This window comes from Erithacus rubecula (assembly GCF_903797595.1).
Source record: "Erithacus rubecula genome assembly, chromosome: 8".
In the NCBI taxonomy this organism is placed as follows: Eukaryota; Metazoa; Chordata; class Aves; order Passeriformes; family Muscicapidae; genus Erithacus; species Erithacus rubecula.
Genome location: NC_136659.1, coordinates 14,417,747 through 14,434,309, shown reverse-complemented (window position 1 = coordinate 14,434,309; position 16,563 = coordinate 14,417,747). Strand labels below are relative to the sequence as shown.

The following is a 16,563-nucleotide window of genomic DNA, read 5'->3' as shown; positions in this document are numbered from 1 at the left end:
CTGCTTCCACAACATATTTATATTCTGCTCATCCATTCATGATACAGAAACATGGATCTTATTTGACCAAGCACCATTAGGTAAGGAAGCTTTGCTTTCAGATCTGCATATTGCCTCAGAATTTAAAGGAAAAAAAAAGTAAAATAAATGAAATTATTTCACGTAGGTGGTACATGAAAGAGGAACCTCAATTCATCTTATAAATTATTCATGTTGAATTATTCACTTGACTCATATAGAGACAAAGAAGGTGCTTTTTTTTACTATAAAATCTACTCAGACTTAAAACCTGTATTAATATGAAGTAATGTGTGATTATAGTTGGAGATATACTTTTAAATTATTTTTTTGAAATATGACTTTTATTAAGCACACTTACTAAGTATGGACTCTGTTCCCTGGTAAGAGCAATCATGTGGAAAGCATGCAAGTGAAATGTAGAATTCAAGAAACACTAAACATCACACAACTTGGTAGACCAAAGTTCTTTCATTCTTTTCAGGGATGAAGCAAACAAGAAAAGTCCAAAACACTCTAAGGGTATTCCTCAAGATTTCTGATTTCTGTTGTGAAACCACAACCTTCTCTGTGTGTACTACAACAGACTTTAGAAACTGTTTGCATTTTTGGTAATATTTAGTAGTTCAGACTCATAAGATCCTTTTGCTAAATTATGGAAAGTCAAAGTCCTGATCCTTCCAGCATTTAATCATGTTGGCAGTGGAACTGTGAACATTCCTATCGATTTATTTATTACCAGATTTATAGTTCATGTGAGTGAAAATACATGCATACCTGCATGTTTGCAGGCTTAGAAACACAGAATGGAGACTTTCAGTCAAACAAGGCCAGTATTCCAAGACTGAAACACTACTGTCAACCAATGCCCTAGTGAAACAGAGTTCTGAATTCAAAACAATCCTTTTCTTAGTAGAAATCTCTTCCAGAGCTTCATTGTTATAAGAATTTGAAACACTTTCCCCATATTTCTGTTCTATAATCATTCATATTTGTATCATTTTGGCCTGCTTTGGCATGTTAGAATCAGGACTGAACTTGAAGATTCTCTAAGTTTGATTAATACCTCATTTTCTTAGCTGAGGTCCAGTGTCACACATCTCACACTTGACTAAACACTCCTGTATCAGCAAAAACTCAACTCCAATAACTAAAATCCTTTGCTGATCAAACATAACTGTTAAATGAGAGAAACTGAAGTATTCAGCAGCTCCAGTTCACACGTAACAGCACGGACTGGAGAGATGTACTAACAGCTTGCTATCTCCCTACCACACACACCAACCAGTTCCCAGGATGATCTCTTATTTTAGTGCAATTATTAACACTAGGAAAACTGGATAGATGGTGAAGCCATCTAGATGGTGGGATGGGATGGGGCATAACAACCTTTCTCTACTGATGGCAGCAGTAAACCCTTCCAAATTTACAGGATCATTGTCATATTTCATCTTTCCCAGGAAGGTTCTGGCCCACCAACTCAACAGCCAGAAACCAATGTCATACTTTGCTGTCCCTCTCTCCAGTGAACAGGACCTCAATGTAATATTGCTGGGCATGGTTTGGGCTCCTCTTGGTCCAGGTTACTAGACACCAGTAGCTAGCCCTGGCAGCTAACAACAGATTATACCACACCATGCACAGTGCTACCCATGGTCTGCCATTAGACTTTTATGCTAAAAGACTCCATGTTTCCTGAGGAAATAGAAGCTAAAATCCAGTATTTTATGAATGAAGGGGAAAAGAAATTTCGCCATGTACAGTCACACTTCATTGCAATAGTAGGATTGTCACTAAGAAGAAAATTGATAAATAGATGCAAAAGAAACCTAACATTCAGTTGTGCCCAGACCTCTTCAACAAGACGTCAGATATTTCATTCAGTTCCCTGTATTTTATTTAGAGCGATAAAAATTTTGTTCTGAAGATATCTTTCTACTTGAATTTATGAATAACTGCAAGATCTAAAATAATCTTTTTTTATAATTCATTAATATTAATAGGTTTGAATTTCATTCAGACAATTTAGAGCATTTGTTATTTACAAGGAAATAGGATAAATCAGTAAGATAATAATCATTAAGTTGTGATGCTATTGTATTAATTTATCACATCATCCAATACTAGTAGAGAAATAGCTCTGAATCAGAAACTCATCAAGGAGTTTTTATTTTGAGCTCTAACCAGATGACCTTCTGTCTTTAAACAGTACTTTTGCTTAAAAGTATGCTTTTTAGAAATGGTATGCCTTAGAATTGGCAATTAGAATTTTAATTATAATGCAGAGTCTTAGCATAATTTGTCTCACCTCACCTTCTTCTTTCTGTCAAAAAATCTGCATCTTTTTCCCTTTCAGATCTATTTCTATGAATTACTATGAATTGAAAGTACAAAGTCTTTTGTGCTTTATTTTTACCTTTCAACTTCTAATCCAAAGAAATAAATGCACTTGCAAAGGATTTTTCCTTCAATAGACACATATTAGAGACAGGCTTAAGCTGCAAAGTTTGCATCTGTACCTTCATTTTCCTTATAGACATTAGGAAAACAACCATTTAAGTGCATGATTTTGGAAAAGAAACAACTTAATGACAATTAAGAAGACTATTTAAATCACTTTTTAAAAAATTTCTTCCAGTGAAAGATTATTAAAAGTTTCCAGTCTTGAAGATCCAAAATGCAGCTATGAGATCCATAGCTGATCATCTTCTAATCTAAAAAAGGCAAAGCAGAGGGCAGGAAGCTCTGTGCCTCTGCTCCTTTCCTGCAGCTAAGCAGTCACTCTGCTCCTTCTAAAAGTTATCAAAAGGGATTTGGACATTGTTAGTAGACAGACATAGAATTCTCATCAAAATATTAAAACACAGAAAATGTAGAACAATCTGAGAAAGTCTAGCCTTGGAAAATCAGCTTTTATCCTTCAATTAATTAATTCTGGAGAAAATTTTTGGTCAAATCTCCTTCTTAACCTTGTCAGCTGGTGAATCCCCCTGTTTTTCTCAAGTGGGTGTTGGCTGATAGCAATGTCTTATCTTATGTCATACATCTTCAAAGACTTCAACTTTTTAAAAGAAGACTTACTTTGGGAAAGGACAGGAGGTATTTTGAAATTACAGTACAATGCATATATTTAATTTTTCTTGTAGGATATTTCAAGATGCGTGTGCCCCACAATGTGCCTCTCTTGAAAAGTTTTTTGATTTATCACCAAAGCAACAATTCAAATGTCATTTTTAGAAAGGACAGCTTTTTGTAGAACAAATTGTTTCATGAATACCAAGAAAATTCATTATTTTTGTGTTCTTAACCCAAAATTTTTATATTTTGGAGAGTAAGGAGGAGAGGGAGAGAGTAGGACAATACTGATCAGCTAGTACTTATTACTGGAAAGAAAGAGAATTAATTTGGCTACTGTGAGAGGGACAATAGCAAAATAGCTCTTGAAACTACTTTCTAAAATTATTCAGAACTACACTGCAGCACTGCACACTGCAGAGTTGTTTCTACACTAAACATAGCTTGGACATGCTCACATTTTTTTGGAGTGAAAACAAGTATGCATTTTTCTCTAGAGGACTGTGTTGTGGGAACATTTGCATTACAAATGTGAAATAGAATTTCATATACTTTGGGTGCTTCCTGGGAACTGACCCTTCACCCTAGGTTTGAAATTTATTATGTATTAATTGCAGCTTTGTGTATGCACAGAGAATAGCAGACTATCTAGTACTTATATTTTTGCTAAGAAAAATCTGGGAATGTGAAACACTAACTTTGGCAGTTCCTTTATCAGGAGAAAGAAATGCAAAAAAATCCATGCAAGTTAATCTTCATTTAGTTGTCTCAAATGTTGGACTATAAGTGTCCATGATGCTTACCCAGTTACTATTTTGTGTGAGGGAAGAGTAAAACAACAGTGCTAAAATATTGCACAAAATTCAAACTTAGCAACTTTTAATAGATTAAAAGGTGTATTTGAAAGACCTTTCTACAAATTTATAAGGTACAGACAAATAAAATCAATGTACAGACAACTTAAATAATGTGTATATTATTTAGGCCTTTCTGTTATTGCTAAGTAAGGACATTTTCTGCATTGTTCTGTGCAAACACTTTGTTGAGAACAAAAGTTTTACAAAAGGCTTACCTATTGACAGTTACTTTTGCAGGAGGCAAACCTAGTTGAACTCCCATCTTTTCAAAGAAAATTTCAGTCCTGGATACAGAAACTGTACTAAAAGTTAAGATCCATCTCCTGTAAGCCAGCTGCAGGTTGTCTGCAAACATCCCCTGAGCCACTGTGCACCTTGCATCCTGCTAAAGAGGACCAGAAGCTTTAATTCAAGTTTTATAAATATTGCTGAGTGTACTTGTCTTTTTAGTCCTTGTCTATAATCTCTTCCTGTGTGAAGTTCCAAGAACCAATTTTTTCCCACACGAGGGTCAGGGTGGACACAGAGCAAGAGCAGAAATGATGGCTGACCCTGGTAATAAGATGTGGCCCCTACCCATGGATTGAACACAGACTGAGGGCTAAAAGGGCTCCCAGCATTTCAGATGCTGGTCCCTACCATCACCTCAGTGCCCCAATGCCTCAGAGCAACTCACTGGTGCAAACTGCTCTGGCTGTGACTGCTCAAAAATAGAAACTTACTTAGACCACTACAAAATCCAGAATAGACATTTTTATAACCATACTTGGTACAGAAGCCAGAGTTCTTGTATTTTGGTGAGTGCTGAATATGAGCATCTCTAGGGTCCTTTCTATCAAACAGCAGAATGGTTAAAACACCATTAGAAAACCCAGATATCCATCTCCATCATATTTGCTGCATTGCTGCTACCTATCCTAACCCTTCCAGTTAAGCTTAGGAAGGTGGCTGCAGAATAAACCTATTTTAAGAATTGCCATAAGTTTTATTCTAATAAAAGATTAGAACTTTTGTTGTTGTTGTTGTTGTAAATGCAATACTGCATCTGAAAGGATATTTTTCTGAGTGACAGTTGAAAATCCATTATCTGTAACATGTGCAGCAGAAATTTCACATCCATGCACACCACAGCATTAAGAGCCTGAGAAAAATCTATCCAGTTCAGTGACCTGTTATCCATGCAATTTGATTGGATGCAGCCAACATTTTTTCATTTGGATAAAACTCAGCTTTAAACATTTTAGGATTTCTTTACCCTTTTAAGGGAAATACAAAAGACATGCTGTACTACAGTTGTATATCATGCTAAAATGGTATGGTGTGAATCATTCAATATGCACTGCAAAAAAAAAAAAAAAAAGAAAAAAATCTGTTCCCTATACATCAAGGGAATCAGTACTTCAGAATGGTGAAAAAATGTAACCTGCAAAGTACTTTAACACCTGAAATGGAAACATTAAGGTACACAGTTTTGAAACACACCAGCACTTGTAGATACAGAAAGGAACATTGTGGAATGTCAAAAGTCCCCACACATGTTTTCAGCCCACATTTCTGTCAGTATGAATGTCGTGATAGACACATATGTCTCCACCTCAAAGTTTTGGTCTCCCTATTCCTTTGTTTGTACATATAACCTCGAGCCATTGGTCTGTCTGGATGTGAGCAGGCTCATCTGGGGGCTGCTCTGAGGCAGCAGAGGGCCAGCCCTGCAAAGCACTCTCACTTTGGCAGCATTATTTGCTCAGTTGTGTACAGCAGCAGCTTGTCCTCTGACAGGCAGTGACTCTGCAGGTTCTGTTGACTGTGTCTACAGGGAAAAAAATCCCAAATAGTGATGATTTTGGCTGAAGCCATACTGGAAGGATAGCAGTTATTCCTCTTCTCTCCCCTACTGAGTCTGGCAATGTGTACCTTAGGACAGTGCTGTCCTTGTACAATGGACATGGAGTTTTTAGCAGTTATCAGGCAGAATACAGAATACAATTTTGGCAGTGTGCTGTATTGATTATGGATGAACTGCAATGGTACCAATGAAGCTGCCTTCACAATGGACTGCTTCCCAGTGTGCAAGATAAGATCATTCACAGTTAAAAGCTGTGTCTTCATCTGTCCTCAGGAGCCAGAATTACAGAGGCACTTGTCCACCCACTAAAATCAAACTGGAATTATGTCTAAAACTTTTCCACAGCCACAGACTGTTAATGACTGCAGAGCTCACAAGAAGTCTACTTTTATATTTTACATTTAATGCCTAATGGCAATATATACCAATAAGATTTGCACCACTCCACTTAGATTTTCAGTTTTTAAGACACACTTTTCAAACCATAAAACCTACGGATAAATTTTTCAGTGGGTGGGAGTATACTCAGAAAGAGAACAATAGGAGAAGAAAGACAAACAGGTTGCAAAAGGGATTTAAGTGATGAGAATCTCAACAAGGATACAGAAACATAGAAACTCCCTTAAAATTTCTATTTAACATGTTAATAAAGGATATTAAGAACAGAAGTGTCCTGAGGGAACAAGACAGATTCAAATATTAAGAACAAAGTAATAGCTAACCTTCAGGTTTTGGACTAACACGTGCTGTGATTCAACAAAGTCCATGAAAGCCCATCAACTACAGTCTCTACTCCTTTCCTTTCTCCAGGTCCACATAGCAAAGAGCAATTTAATACTCAGGCTAAGAGGCTTAAGTATTGGCTTTTACACAATTTTACTGCTCTTCTGTCACCAGGGCTACAGCTATGACTACTGCTACTACTAGTAAAGGTCAGGTTTTGCTGAGTGCTTTGAAGTATTTAGGCAGACAATGCAACTAAACATAAAAATAATAATCAGTTTCTCCCAGGGAATGTAACAGAAAAATCTAACACGATTCAAGGTCAACATTATATAAACAGATTATATAATACTTGGTGGATATGACAGAATAATGGAATGGTAAGGCAGAAAGCCAGAAGTGACTACTATTAGATATCTTTGCTCAGTTAAAAAACAATTCCTGATTGGAATGTAAGCAGTACTGGAATAGGATTTTTTTTATTTACCCCAAAGAGAAGAAAAAAAACCCAAAAGTCCAGGTAAAAAATCTGCAAAATTAATTTTCTTTATTGTTGGTATGTAATGCTTTTTATAAATAAATTTCAAAGCACTGGAGAGTTCACTACCACTATCATATTCATTTTATAGACATGGAAATTGAGACACATGATCAGAACAAGTAGGTTACAAAAAATATGTATCCAAGAAATTGCCAACACTGAAGAACAGATTGTGGAACCAGCAGGCAAATGGATATAAAGAAGAGAAGGAGTGCACATGTAAGCCATACTAAGCACCCACAAGGTTGCTATTTGTCTATTATCCTCCACACATAATGATCTGTCTTAAAGCAAAAAGGTAGCCATACAAACCTCTATCTGTTTCTTATTGTGCATAATTGTTTCCTTTATTTGATAAAACAGATTTAAATTACTGCTGCATTGTCAGATTATGTTTCTCTGGCCTATTTTATCAAATGCATCAGCTAAATGTGTGTCTGGTGGCAATTTTGCCTGGTTGGATTTAATGTGACTGTCAGACATACAGACAATTTCACCAGTGCCTTCTTAAGTATGGGCCACCATTCCAAACTCCCAAATAGTTGACAAGCGTCAAATTCCCAAACAGCTGACAATAGCAATCCAAAAGGTGTATTTTCAGTTCAGCAAACTTGCTATCATCACTTCTGCTTTTTGTTTGTTATGCAAAACCAATGGCATTCAGAATTTCTGTACAGTTGATAATTGCTAATTATGAAAGGAAAAGTTATCTGATTGTCAACCGTGGAATCAAATGAATTGAAAATATTCCATCAAGCATTTAGGAGAGTGCAGGAAAAAGATGGACTAAAAATAACAATGAATGTGCTCTCTGCATTGAAAGATCATTGGCAGAAGTAAACCACACAAAATTCAGATCCTTATTGCTTAATCATCTCACATTTCATTAACTACAGCTGCCAATTGTCTTGTGCGATGTGAATTGCTTTTCCTAATGAAAAAAATCATAGGCTAGAAATCAGTTTCACTAAGATGCAGTGTTAGAATGCAAATATTAATTTCTGAATTAATTCATGACAGAGGGCTTGGCCAACCTGAGCTAATCACACCCCTGGGGTCCTCTAATCCTCTAAAGCTGATTATCTCATGATTGTCACACCCATTGGGAGTTGCCTTTGTCATTAGCAAATTCAAACTGTAGTCTGAAAAAAACCCAACTTGTTTTGATGCTAAGGTTGGGTAGTGAAAAGCAGCTCCAGCTCTAATCTTTTGGCTGGCTGACAGGAGGAAATGTACTGTGTGTCATTGCTCCCTCAGAATCACCAGGATTGAGGAAGAACAAACAGCTACCAAGTCAGGAGGCAATGTTATATACTGATAAGACAGGTTTGTCCCTTCAAACTTAAAGCAAATACCAGTAATAAATTCATGCCATTATTTTTTCTTTTCCCATTAATTATTTTCTAAGTTTCTTTTGAAGGCAAATTAGCATCAAGACATGAAGTTATTTGTGCAAATAAACCTGAAAATATGGTTGTAAAACACATATTTCATGAGGTCCTCAACATAACCTGTATTATATCAGACTGTACAAGCTGCAGGCAAAGCAGATAAATTCACAGGATGCATGTGAAACAACTGGAAGTGAACAGGTGACATCTGTCTCCAGCAGATACTTCTTAATTTTATTTACTAGATTACATCAGTAGAGAACTAAAGTCAAAGATTAAAGCACACTGCTGGGGCATTTACACATACACAGTCAGCCCTATTGTGAAGGAGATTCTCCATGAGAGAGATAATTTTAGTTGTGTTGTGAAACTCATGTTGTACAAACACTATAAAATTTGAATCTGTGTCAAGCTGCAAAATTGTGCAGAGAAGCTGGCACTGAGGGTATGATTTCAATTATTCATCACAGTTGTTCAATTTGCATTGTTTTTGTGCCCGCATTTCCAAGCTGCTGGAATTTGCGTGATACATTAGCTGTCTAACCACTGTATTTAAGTGCAAGATAGTGGCCTTTCAGTCCCTAATCCAAACACTACTTGTGTCTCATTTGAACTGTTTACATTTCTCATAATGACTCTGTGGGGTTCTTTCTTCTTACTGTTTGTTTTAAATAAAAAGGCAATAAGTGTAGACAGGCAGAGGTGTGCCTTCACTAGCAGGTATGAGACATGCTAGAATGCAAAATCTATTAAATTTGCAGCTGATATATGAGAATGCTGCTGCTACTTTTTAAAAATTGTGAGAAATGGTAATTTGACATATTTATTTTGAATCTATACATACAAGGTTTCACAGCTGTAGAGTCCAAACTATATTGCAATAGGCAGTCAGTCTTGCTTAGTGAGATTCACACTGATCTCCTGAAGTCTGCACTAAGAGATTTAACACTCCTTCTGCATGAAAGCTTGGAAGGTGCAATAAAATGCTTATTTTGTGAAAACATGTAACATGATGTGTTTAGCATGGCTCAGTGATATAAAGAAGTGACAGATTTGCTGTAAAAGTTTGTGTGTGGTTTGCAATTAACTTTGCATGCAACCTGAAACATAGGCTACTAAATTTGTGTTCTTTCTTGGATGACCTGAGAAATTTTTATCAGGCAAGTTAAAATCTATTCCAACTCATATACTGATGATCTGTTCTCTGTCTCTTGGTACTGCATGCACACTGCTACTCATGTGAACATCTGTACATCCCTCAGGTGTGCTGTAGAGCCTGTATTCAGTGGTCCACGTTGGATATGCATGCTGAGAAATCCAAGCTACACAATGAGAAATTTGCACTGAATTTCCCTTGAAGGCACCACTTATCTCTCCCATAAAGTACTCACAATATATATGTTCTATGAAATCTTCATTGTAAACAGGGCATCAAATGTTACCAAAACAAAGGTAGCACTGTAGTAAAATTGTTCTAAGTACACAAAGGCACAAATACACACACAGACAATAAGGTCTTGAAGGTATTATAGAGTTTTACAAAAAAATCTACCTAAAATGGTAGCAAGATTTTTCCTCAAATTTTTCTGATTCTGCAAGAAATTGAAAACGTTGTTTCACATAACATATTTTAGACATAAATTTTTTATAGGCTTTTAATTGTCTTGACAATCATAATGAAAGTTTTATAAATTGAGTTTATTCTGGAAAATTCTTTCTATTATAATTTCAAAACCAATCTCCCCAAGTCTTTATATACATGATATTTTCATGCAGCCTCAGCTCCCTCTTGCAAACACACATGGAATCCTTTAAACTTTAAGTAAATTACTCATGTTAAAACTTAAAAGCAAGAACTGAAAATTCAAGGCTTTATGCACATGGACCAAATGAAAAACAGCTACCACTGGCCACAGAAAACTTATTTCTTTAAATTGTTTTACAGTGTCAGAAAAGCTTCTGTGCGGGAAATGATGAAGAAATACAAAATACTAAATTCTCAGAATTAAGTTGTATCTCTCAAGCACCTTATCCATATATTCAAAATGATGATTTTAAGAGGCTGTTTGCCATGGATTTTGTAGGGTAAGCTAAAAAACCTGAAAAATTCTAAATCTCTGGATCACGTACAAAACGGATATTGGAGTGTATGCATAATCAGAATTTAAAATAAAGTATATTTTTCTTTACATAGCAATGTGATGGGCTTATTTTTTAAAAGTTACATATCTGAAGTAAACTATTGTTTACTATATCTTAATACACTGCAAAATTCTCACGGGAAATGAGGACATCTAAATTATTGCCATATGACAGTGAAAACAATTGAGCTGCAAGAACAGAATTTACAAGTGCATTGGTGAACCCAAGTCTTTCACTGTACTTGCCAGTGATTTAATTCTTCAGCTTTTATTGTAAAAATTATTACTTTTCTGATTGCTCTAGAATCTAAATCTTCAAACTGTTTGATCATTAAAACTTATAAATCTCTTAGAAATTTTTCAAAATATCCTGATACAAGATTATTGTAGAGTGTGTGTGCAAGCTCACATGCTTGTGTTTGAACATATTTTCCTCAATGTTTCACCATTAAAATGAACCCTCTGTCTTTTGAAGTATGACTGAGCTTTTTACAATGTAACTATAGAGCAGGAAAGAGAAATGGGATTTTTAAAAACCCTCTCACTTCTTTTGAAAGCTGTGTATAAACAAATAATTTAGCATGGGGGAATGAAAGAATTTTGATAGATAGGACAAGTTTGGGCAAAACCCCCTTTTTTTACAGACTGTCTTTTTTGAAAACTTTTCTCAACATCATTGCAGCACTCTGTGTCACCTGTTTTGTATTGAGACAACTGATGTGAAACATCTCTAACAGTCCATGGGTGAGCATGAAGACATGGATACAATGTTCAGCCATGACATGTCCCATTTCCTCACAACATGCCTCATGTAAAGAAAAACCTTGTGATGAAATTGTAACATGTCAACCCTGTAGCAGACTGCACGAGTCAAATGGAAATCAGGTGGCAAAAACATCTTTTAAACCTGTGAATACACTAGTTTTATTTACTTATATTTATTGTGGCATAACAGAGGCCTCGCCAGAAATCAGGCTCACTCTTTGTAAGAAGCACATTCTCTTGGCTAGGAGAGGCAGAGCTTGATAGCTTATATTGCACATTCTATAGACAGTTATGTGGACCCTATTGGCTTCTATAATATTTTGAAAATGCATTCACAATAATATTCTATTTCCATGCTAGTAATGTCAGTGGGAGTCCTGGTAGTATGCTATTTAGGCACACTGAGAAAATAATAGGATTTACAATAGCTGGCAATTTGTTTTCTACTGCCACAATGTCTGCTTTTGTTACAGTCTTTGTAGCTCTTAGAAATTTCTTTCTGGCTATTCTGTTCATCTTTTCCAAAGACATATTTCTTCAGTGTGAATTGCTTCAGTATGAATTGGAGTGGGTTTGCTGCCATGAGTTTTTATTACTAGAACTAATACAAATAGTGCAAATGTTTTTTCCAGAAATAGTCATTCACATTTTTAATGTCTGTGGTGCTGATGGATGGTCTCACCAGCAGTACTAGAATGCTATTTCAGAAGGCAGGGAATATTGCCAAATCCTGGCAGCATGCTTATTGGCTATCCTTTTGTCCTTAATCACTTCCAATCATTGGAGAGAGCTGGGCCTCCAGGTCTTCCTTTACCCATTGCCAAGCCATTTTGAGGATTTCTTTTTTTTCACAGGTGACAAAATACAAAGGGAGTAGAAGGAAGAAATAGCATTTGTTTGCCATATCTTAAATAGAGAACTGTAGTCCTAAACCTCTTTTAGAAAGTTCAGCCCAATCCCACGGCAAAATGACTGTTGCTCTGGTAACCTGCCACACAAGGATAATAGTAATTAACTTTTTAATTACTAACCGTTTTCTTCAGGTTAATCAGTCAGAGCTGTCTTTCTACATAAATGCCCAGCAGATCTCAATCCAACACTAGGATCCACAGACCTTGTAGTCTCAAAGCCAGATCTATCCAACTCCATGTACCGACCAAAAGACGCTTGCAGCCAGTGCCTGACCCCTGAAGGTGTGCTTCATTCTGTGGCTTCATCATCTGACTCAGCAGCCAATATTTCCTGATGGGCAGGCATGAGTCCAGAAGAACCTAAACAACTGAGTGTAAGGCTGAACTCAGGGCCAGCCTAGTCAGATGGCATTTGGGAGGCTCCTAATTGATCCAGCCCCATTGGACACAGTCTTTGGTCCCAAGGCTGGGCTCCAGACAGGGGGCACAATGGCACAGTCTCACAAGTGCCCACTGTGCACTAGGGAAAATGCATTTAAACATTCTATCTTTCCATACTCAAGAAGATAGGAACACATTCAGTAAAAGATGATTATTAGAAGTTAATTTGCAGTATTTTTTTCCTGCCAAATTACCAATTAATGTAGCTGGAAAGAAATATTTTACAGATGTATAATCAAGCCCTGAAAGGAGATAGAGCTTCAACTGAAGCCTCTAACTATTAATGTATTAAATTATCATGATGTGTCTTCAGCTGATTATATCAAGCACTCTTCTAGAATTTGAGGAAGTAGTAATAAATTAAATGATAAATTACTATTGATTATTTTTAACTTATTATCCTCTAGATTTTGATATGAATATTGCCAGCTGATGATGAGATATGGTGAACATAGGCAATAGTTTCAAACAGATACTTCTGAATAATAATTGTGTATCAAGGTTGCCTTTTTCTCTATGCTCTATTGCTAGGTCAAGATGACTTATGGCAATCCTTTTTAGGCATAAATGCCTTTTTAGGCATATGTATGCATTTGAATACAATAGCAAGTTCCCTTCAGATGGAGGAAGAGAGCTAACTACAAGGTTTTAATTTAATTTTATTTATCCAAAACTGCTATCAACAGTAGGTCTTATTTAATGCAGAAAATTACTAGAATAGCTTATAGATTCTATGATAGCTAAAAAGCAATATTTGCATTAATACATTATTCTAATAAGTATATAATTTCTTATTAATTTTGGCATAATAAATGCAGTCATTTTAGAGTACATAAATAAGGTGTTTTATTGGTCAATACAAAACTCTGTTTCATTTCAGATAGTTTCCTGAAGTTTTGTCTCCCAATTACAGAAATATTCCTGATTGAATTTTTAAGAGTTACAGGTCAAACCTTCTAAAAAGACCATATGAAAACTGACTTATGAAAATATTCAGCTACATGATTCTGTTTTCCTTAGCAAATTCAGCCTAGAAATATAATCACAAATCTAGGTTTCACAGCTTGGTTGGAAAACACCTTTGCATCCTACTTGTCCTAGGCTGTCTACATAATCAGCTTTGAATAGGGAGGGACAAGCAGATGCAGAAGATTATTCTCTCTTGAGAAACTCCATATAAAGGAGAGATGAAATAATAAAGAAAAACATACTTTTCATATGTATGAATATTTGTATCTTCTTAAATTTTCCTGAATATTCAGAACTGCATGTATAAAGACTAGATAAAAAGGTGGAAGTAAATGAATGCCCTGCAATGTTTGTTGTTTAAGTCAATAATAAAGGCTACGATATAACCCTAAGAATTTCCCAGAGAAAAAATAATGTAGAAGGATTAAAATTTCCCAAAAGTAAGGCAAAAATAGCATTGAATATAATTAGTAACCTTTGGATTTTAAGAAAGGAAAATATGAAATATTACTTAATTTCTTGGAGAAAGTAGCATAATAAAAAATCTTCATGAAAAAAATTAAAATACCCAAGGCAGCAGATTACAACTCAGAAAATTTTTACCTGAATTATTATTATTATTATTATGCAGGAATCTTCATATTTAGAAAGCTCTTAAAGTAAATCTAAAGAGTAAGCATCAAAAACCACCAGAAATCCTCCCTTGGTCCCCCTGCCAGCCCTTGGTTACAAAGATACATCACCTTAATGATCTTCATCATCATCAATCAACCTTAATCACTACCTATAATGATTATTTTGAATTTTAACTTGGAAGCCATGAAAATGAAATCAATTATTCCACATACCGGCACAGTAGGTTTTTTTGGTTTGTTTGTTTTTGTTTTTTCCTTATACAATGTGTGATTATCACCTTCAAAACCCATACAAAAATGTTCTGGCCAGGAGAAAAAGTAAAGCTAAATAACAATTTCATAAAAAAGGGCTTGAGAAAAGTAGAGGAGTGATTCTACTAAAAAATTAAATATATGGCAATTTTTAAGAAGTCTGACGAGTCAGAAGAACATTCCTGAAAACGTGTCCTATTCTAAAGAAAAGATTTAAATACCTTCTGGTTAATGTGTAAAATCTTACAAGGCAAAATTAAAGACATTTATCTTATTTGATACTTATTAACTTTTAAAATAATAAGTGGATTCAATGACTATCATCATAACTATCTTCTGATGCCCTGTTTTCAGTATAGAAAGAGAAAAATTTATTTCCCTATACCAAAGAGCTTTATAAATTTGGGTAAATCAGTGAGTCAGTACATCAAAAGTTCTTGTCATTTTTCCTACTTTTTCTTGTCTGCTATACTTACGTGTGCTTTCCATTTAGTATGAAATGGGAAGAAATGAAAATCTTGAAAAAGTATCCTGGTTTAAGAAATATTATAATCTAATGTTCACAGTGCTAAAAATCAAGATTGCAGTAGTTCCTATAAATAAAAACCTTGTGGATTCTGGAGTTAACTCTTTCTAAGGGCTTTGGACAGACTGTTTTTCTGGTCCCAGTGGCCTTATTTCCTTCCTTAAGGAAATTACCTCAAAGCAGTAGTAGCCATTTAAAAGGTTTTTGCAAATAGCATGAAAAATGAATTAACTGCTCACTCAGTGTGATATCTTACCTGCTGTTATTCATTATTATGTTCAGTAACAGGAATAGGAAGTGCTGCAATTACAACTCCCAGCCTCCAACAGACCCTTCACCCAAAGTTAGTGGAATACTGTTGTGTTCAATGGTTTGTTTCTGTTCATTTCCAGGGGGTTGTACAGCCACTGGCACACTGGGAGGGATAAGAATCAAAAAGAAGAGAAAAGGAGCACACTGCATAGAGGATGATTCTGCAGTTCACATTCTAGCAAGGGGATGACAGCCAGGCACCATTTAAAGCAACAAAACTCTTCAGGAGATGCTGCATGCAGCAGAAGAGCTGGGTATGTGTGAGTAGTTGGTGCATGCAAATAAGAACTGAAGATAGAATCAGGGTTTTCCATTGTCTACAGAACTTAGATAACCATTTCCTTTAAACAATTGGATAAAATCAGGATGCTCCATCCTGGCTTGAAGCAACCCGAAACAATGGGGCTAATGTCTTCACATTCATTATCTTGTTTCCTGCACTGACATAAAAAATATTGCACAAATTTTTACAGGGTTTTAAAGGAATATTTAGGTAGTTTTCTATTAATAAGATTATTACAACATTACTATAGCAACCTAAAAGTTATGGTTGAAAGAAATTTTCTAAGCCTTTCTACCCAAGTGCTTCTAATTTTCAAACCTTTTTGAGAATTCTTTAAATTGCTCACTGGTTTTGTTTAAATATATCAAGTCTGTTGTTAATAGCAAACACTTTAGAAAAGTTTTTTTGAGACGATTGTCATGCTTGACAAGTCAGTGTGTATGAGTATCACACCTTGCATTAAGAGGTATATTCAGAAGACGAGACAGTATTCAATGAGATGGGTATAAAGGCAGATATTGAAATAAGAAAGGCTGTAAGTTTATACAAAAAGTAAGCCAGTAAATTAAAAATTGCTTTATCCTTAACACCTATTTAGAGAGTTTAACATACTACAGAGGGCAGTATTAAATGACTAATGCAGGCAGCATACACAGCAATGCAAAACACTGTGCAAGCACAGGGTCATTTTGGGAAACAATTTCTCCACTTGTGTGTACAAACCCTTAAGCTGACATCGGGCCTGATTTACTGTGGCAGAAATGCAGCAGAGATGAGAAGAAAGCCCACAGGCCTGTCAGTGGGAAGTTTTCCCTTCAACAAGTACCTTTCATTTAAAAGTAATGAGAGTTTTCACCTATAGACCTGTGTGCAGGGC

At 35.6% G+C, this 16,563-nt stretch overlaps 1 protein-coding gene across 1 annotated transcript in view; it reads right to left on the bottom strand.

Annotated features, from left to right (window-relative positions):
* CWC22 (CWC22 spliceosome associated protein homolog) overlaps nucleotides 1-13,686 on the bottom strand; it is a 215,658-nt gene extending 201,972 nt beyond the window's left edge. The window contains 1 exon segment of the mRNA XM_079310467.1: nucleotides 13,676-13,686. The gene's annotated coding sequence lies outside the window, so the exon portion shown is untranslated.
* Nucleotides 13,687-16,563: the final 2,877 nt, after the last annotated feature.